This window comes from Tachypleus tridentatus, unplaced genomic scaffold (assembly GCF_004210375.1).
Source record: "Tachypleus tridentatus isolate NWPU-2018 unplaced genomic scaffold, ASM421037v1 Hic_cluster_1, whole genome shotgun sequence".
NCBI lineage: Eukaryota > Metazoa > Arthropoda > Merostomata > Xiphosura > Limulidae > Tachypleus > Tachypleus tridentatus.
In genome coordinates this window covers 22,180,532-22,186,965 of record NW_027467777.1, presented here as the reverse complement: position 1 = coordinate 22,186,965, position 6,434 = coordinate 22,180,532, and the positions used below count along the sequence as shown (strand labels likewise).

The window sequence follows — 6,434 nt, the reverse complement described above, 5'->3', positions numbered from 1 at the left end:
CAACAACTGTGGCTAATGAAATCAACGTTTGCCACACTGTTAAAAAAAATAAAATAAAAATTGAAAGAGGTTAGTTTAAACAAAATAATTGCATTTCAACTAATCTTTAATGTGAAAATTGATGGAGGTTTTCACTAACAAGTTTCGGGAAATTTGGCTTAATATCTATGCTCAATGTACATCTTAGCTCTGCCACTAAATTTATATCAGTAAGCCGAGATCTGTGTCTAGACTTGAGAAAATCTAGCGGAGAAAATGTTGACTCACATACCCATGTCGATGTAAACAGGGAAAATAATTTTGAAATTGCTATCTTTAAATTTGGAAGATTCTCATTTATCAGAATAGTGAGCCACATCTCTCTGACAGAACATTTTTGTTTACCTTTTATGTGGTCTACACTTTGCAGGGCAAGCATCTCGTCTTCAAATCCACATTTATCGAAAAAAAAGATGTAATTTCCTTACTGAAATTTCCTAAGTCAAATTGAAATGGATCATGCAAAAATTCAAATATCAGTTTCAAATTTTCAAATTCGGAGAAACGTGATTGAACTTTTTGAGATAGAGTTTTTATCCAGTTTGCATAAAGTTCATCTTTAGTATCAGAGAAATCATAGTCCTTATTATTTTTTTAGAAAACAATTCAACTTTGCAAAATGTGTCAAATCATTCTTTTATAAATTGTTCCACAAGGAGGTTTAGCTTTAATTGAAATTTATGAATAGACTGTGATTGCTCGCTTATTATTTTACCTCTCTCCTGAAGATTCGTATTCAAACCATTCAAGTGAGTCATCATGTTGCACAGAAAGTGCAAATCACACTACTGTGACAAAGATTCAATTTTAGGGAAATTTTCAATCTTACCTTTTTCAACAAGATTCGCTTTTATTTAAGGAAATAAGGAAGTAAATCGTGCCAAGACTTTTCCTCTACTTAACCATCTTACATTTACAAAATCTGTAAGATCATCAAAATTACAGTCACTGCTTTCCTTCAAAGGCTCAACAAACTGTCGATGGATGAGAGAGCTTTCATTTTTAATATAATTCATGATTTTTACAACGATGTCCTTCATATTTTTCACTTTTAGAATCTGAGCACATACATTTTCCTGATACAAAATACAATGGAAAGATGGCAGCGTAGACTTCACATTATTTTCAATTAAATGCTGCTTCAAAAGAGAAACAAATCCTAATTTCGCTCTAGTCCTAGCAGAAACACCGTCTGTTTTGACAGAAAAATCCTAATTTCGCTCCAGTCATAGCAGAAACACCGTCTGTTTTGACAGAAACAGATCCTAATTTCTGCTCCAGTCACAGCAGAAACACCGTCTGTTTTGACAGAAACAAATCCTAATTTCGCTCTAGTCACAGCAGAAACACCGTCTGTTTTGACAGAAACAAATCCTAATTACGCTCCAGTCACAGCAGAAACACCGTCTGTTTTGACAGAAACAAATTCTAATTTCGCTCCAGTCATAGCAGAAACACCGTCTGTTTTGACAGAAACAAATCCTAATTTCGCTCCAGTCATAGCAGAAACACCGTCTGTTTTGACAGAAACAAATCCTAATTTAGCTATAGTCATAGCAGGAACACCGTCTGTTTGGACAGAAACAAATCCTAATTTCGCTCTAGTCACAGCAGAAACACCGTCTGTTGTGACAGAAACAAATCCTAATTTCTGCTCTAGTCACAGCAGAAACACCGTCTGTTTTGACAGAAACAAATCCTAGTTTCGCTCTAGTCACAACAGAAACACCGTCTGTTTTGACAGAAACAAATCCTAATTTCGCTCCAGTCAAAGCAGAAACACCGTCTGTTTTGACAGAAACAAATCCTAATTTCGCTCCAGTCATAGCAGAAACACCGTCTGTTTTGACAGAAACAAATCCTAATTTCTGCTCTAATCACAGCAGAAACACCGTCTGTTGTGACAAAAAACAAATCCTAATTTCGCTCTAGTCACAACAGAAACACCGTCTGTTTTGACAGAAACAAATCCTAATTACGCTCCAGTCATAGCAGAAACACCGTCTGTTTTGACAGAAACAAATCCTAATTTCGCTCTAGTCATAGCAGGTGCACCGTCTGTTTTGACAGAAACAAATCCTAATTTCGCTCTAGTCACAACAGAAACACCGTCTGTTTTGACAGAAACAAATCCTAATTTCGCTCTAGTCATAGCAGGAGCACCGTCTGTTTTGACAGAAACAAATCCTAATTTCTGCTCTAGTCATAGCAGGAACACAGTCTGTTGTGACAGAAACCAGTTTTTAATTCAGATTGAATCTTTTTGACATTTTAAGAATGTTTTAAATATATTTTTTCCACATGTTCGATCTCGTAATCCACAACGACCAAACATTTGTTCCTTCACCTGAAGTTACATATCGAACCCAAAATATCAACTGTGCAGTGTCACTAACATCTGTTGACTCATCTAGTGCTAAAGAAAAATACAGTCTAGTTGTTCAAGCAACAGATTTTCTGTCTTTCGCTAACTCTAGCATTCTGCCTTGTTCTTCGACATAATTGCAAGATATTTGCCTTTTGAAGAATATCATATTTTATTTTTGAATCATAATTCTCCGACAGAGTTTCAAAGACCACAATCAATATTTCTTTTATCGGTTCAGCATCAGAAAATGATTTCTTTTTTTGAGCTAGAATCCAAGCTACTTCATAGCTAGGTAACGTAACTAGTTCTATCGATGATAAAAAGTATTTTTAGGCCTCTCTTTGTTCATGAAGTTGTGCTTTCAGACGGCTAATTTCATTCATACGATTTTGCTATCAACTGAAAAGTTTACATCAAATTCGTTGTGAATATCGTTAAAGTGTTGCTTAATATTGTATACCTTATTATTCCTAAAAACTTTGTTACACAAAAGACACACTGACTTATTATTTGCTTCAATCATTAGAAATTTCAACTTCCAATTTTCATTAAATTCTCGTGTCACGTTTTCCCAGTCACGCGCCATGCTCTTTTCGTCAGTAATGCCAGAATCAGTTAAATTAGTTTTTATTTTCTGAGTGTTCACTATCACGTGGATTCTTTCGAGTTACCCACTTATCCATATTATGGGATTACAAACAAAATATAGTTAAACACTTCAAAGTTGCATAATAAAAATGTGTGCAATCGCATGCAAAACAACGCACACTTGATAACACACGTCTGAACAAGACTGACGCTACAAAATGGGCGGAGTCGGTGTCAGTGATGAAGTGCGCGATATCAGCGATGACGTGAGGCAGTTCAGTTGCTGATTACCAAATTTGTGATAAAAAATAATGATGGAAAAAGTTTATTCCTAAACTCGAGCTGGCCACAATTGTGCTATCCACTGGCCACATGTGACCATGGAGTTGCCCATCCCTGGTCTAGACATTTGAGATATAGAATTCTCGGAAACTGAGATACCTCAGACGTATGGTTGAAACTTTTATAAAAGAGACACTAATGTTTTTCATTTTAAAGTGGAGATAAAACATCTCACTTACACAATTATAGAAATAAAATATTGAGTAAAACTTTAGTTGACTATAAACGTCAAGGTATATCTTACCAGACAGTAACTTCTGATATTTACGAGTGATTCAGGTCTGAGATGACGTAATAGGGTGAGGTTCTAGTTGAAAGGGTCCAGAAGGCTGTTAAAGAGGTTATGAGAAAATATGAATTGCCCAATATGTGTATGTAACAATATATATATATATATATTCAAGATATTGGTATTCAACTTCTGTACGTAACAGGTAAGGAAATGCTTAAATAGAACATAGAGTAGAAAACAAAGGCATGATGAAAGTTTTGAATCAATGCTGTAGTACAAAACTTGAAAAATACTACTTGTAAAACTGTACCGAAACTTAAAAAAAGATATCTACATTCAAACAGATTACAAGATAAATTAACTTGTACATTCTGTGGAAGTTTATTCTAAGAAAGTATATATAAAATGGCATTATGTTTTAAGTCACGACTCTGGGAAATAAATAAGACTGATGAGTGAAGCTAGGCCTTGTCTTGATTCAATTTAAAAGTTAGGCCTTGTCTTGATTCAATTTAAAAGTTAGGCCTTGTCATGATTTACTTTAAAAGTTAGGCCTTGTCATAATTCACTTTAATAGTTAGACCTTATCATGATTCACTTTAAAAGTTAGACCTTGTCTTGATTTACTTTAAAAGTTAGACCTTCTTATTTACCAAGTGTGTGTACAAGACAAATTTATTCTAATGGTAGTGCTGCTGGTTTTCTCTTTTTTCTCCAAAATATACTTTAAATAATGGTATATACACTCCAGAAAACATTTTAATAATATTAAGTACAAGATGCACATTTCACCCTACACTGAGGAAGACTGAACAAAACTAAACAAAGGAAAAGTAAACCAAACTACTTAATTCTGAAACACTGAAACTAACTATGCTAACTATAGAAAACTAAACCAAACTGTACTAACTATGGAAGACTAAACCAAACTATGCTAATTATGAGAGACTAAAACTAACTAGGCTAACTACAGAAAACTAAACCAAACTATATTAAATAAAGAAGACTATCCCAAACTATATTAACTATGCAATACTAAACCAAACTATATTAACTATGGAAGACTAAACAAAACTACACTAACTATGAAAGGATACACAAAACTACCCAAACTAAAATAACTATGAACAGTAAACGAAACAATACTATCCATGAAAGACAACACCAAACTATATTAACTAGGGAAGACTACACCAGACTATACTAACTATGGAAGACTAAACCAAACTATACTAACTATGGAAGACTAAACCAAATTATACTACCTATGGAAGACTAAACCAAACTATAATAACTAAGAGAGGCAAAACCAAACTATACTAACTATGCAAGACTAAACCAAACTATACTGCCTATGGAAGACTAAACCAAACTATACTAACTAAGAGAGGCAAAACCAAACTATACTAACTATGCAAGACTAAACCAAACTATACTGCCTATGGAAGACTAAACCAAACTATACTAACTAAGAGAGGCTAAACCAAACTATACTAACTATGGAAAACTAAACCAAACTATACTACCTATGGAAGACTAAACCAAACTATACTAACTAAGAGAGGCTACACAAACTATACTAACTATGAAAGACTAAACCAAACTATACTAACTAAGAGAGGCTAAACCAAACTATACTAACTAAGAGAGGCTAAACCAAACTATACTAACTAAGAGAGGCTAAACCAAACTATACTGCCTATGGAAGACTAAACCAAACTATACTACCTATGGAAGACTAAACCAAACTATTTTAACTAAGAGAGGCTAAACCAAACTATACTAACTATGAAAGACTAAACCAAACTATACCAACTAAGAGAGGCTAAACCAAACTATACAACCTATGGAAGACTGAACCAAACTATACTAACTATGAAAGAATAAACCAAACTAAACTACATATGAAAGAATAAACCAAACTATACTACCTATGGAAGACTAAACCAAACTATACTACCTATGGATGAATAAACCAAACTATACTAACTAAGAGAGGCTAAACTAAACTATACTAACTATGAAAGAATAAACCATACTATACTAACTAAGAGAGGCTAAACTAAACTATACTAACTATGAAAGAATAAACCAAACTATACTAACTATGGAAGACTAAACCAAACTATACTAACTAAGAGAGGCTAAACCAAACTATACTAACTATGAAAGACTAAATCAAACTATACTAACTGAGAGAGGCTAAACTAAACTATACTAACTATGGAAGAATAAACCAAACTATACTAACTATGGAAGACTAAACCAAACTATACTAACTAAGAGAGGCTAAACCAAACTATACTAACTATGAAAGACTAAATCAAACTATACTAACTAAGAGAGGCTAAACTAAACTATACTAACTATGAAAGAATAAACCATACTATACTAACTAAGAGAGGCTAAACTAAACTATACTAACTATGAAAGAATAAACCAAACTATACTAACTATGGAAGACTAAACCAAACTATACTAACTAAGAGAGGCTAAACCAAACTATACTAACTATGAAAGACTAAATCAAACTATACTAACTGAGAGAGGCTAAACTAAACTATACTAACTGTGGAAGTCTTATCCAAACTATAATAACTATAAACAGAAAACTAAAGTGTACTAACTATTGAAGACTAAACCAAACTAAATTAACTATGAAAGACTAAACAAACTGCACTATCTATGGAAGACTAAACCAAACTATACTAACTAAGAAAGGCTAAACCAAACTATACTAACTAAGAGAGGCTAAACCAAACTATACTAACTAAGAGAGGCTAAACCAAACTATACTAGCTATGGAAGGATAAACCAAACTATACTAACTAAGAGAGGCTAAACCAAACTATACTACCTATGGAA

At 33.3% G+C, this 6,434-nt stretch overlaps 1 protein-coding gene across 1 annotated transcript in view; it reads left to right on the top strand.

Annotated features, from left to right (window-relative positions):
* Nucleotides 1–3,570: 3,570 nt before the first annotated feature.
* The window catches only part of LOC143241782 (homeobox protein rough-like), an 86,178-nt gene continuing 83,314 nt past the window's right edge, over nt 3,571–6,434 (top strand). Inside the window, exon 1 of the mRNA XM_076485014.1 lies at nt 3,571–3,771. The gene's annotated coding sequence lies outside the window, so the exon portion shown is untranslated. The remainder of the gene's footprint in view (nt 3,772–6,434) is intronic.